This window comes from Propithecus coquereli, unplaced genomic scaffold (assembly GCF_000956105.1).
Source record: "Propithecus coquereli isolate 6110/MARCELLA unplaced genomic scaffold, Pcoq_1.0 Scaffold1101, whole genome shotgun sequence".
In the NCBI taxonomy this organism is placed as follows: domain Eukaryota; kingdom Metazoa; phylum Chordata; class Mammalia; order Primates; family Indriidae; genus Propithecus; species Propithecus coquereli.
In genome coordinates this window covers 29,748-30,058 of record NW_012134982.1, presented here as the reverse complement: position 1 = coordinate 30,058, position 311 = coordinate 29,748, and positions in this window count along the sequence as shown.

Here is a 311-nt window from a genome sequence, read left to right as displayed (position 1 = left end):
AATTTGCAGACATTTTGAAACATGTTATTTGTGTTGTAGGTCAAACACAAAATATATTCTGTGGATGACATGGATGACTTAACTGGATCGTCTGAAATAGCGCCAGAGGATCGTGAGTTGCCTTACTGTGAATATAAGCAGTTTATGCTGCTCATTGAACAACTTGGAAAGGATTGTAAAGATAGGATCGTTGTATAAATATAAGGCCTTTTTATGTCTCCTATAGTAACATGGGGGCACATTGCTGAGCACACTGCATCATAGAGCACTTATGTGGTACAGTGATGTTCATCTCAGAAATACGCTTTACG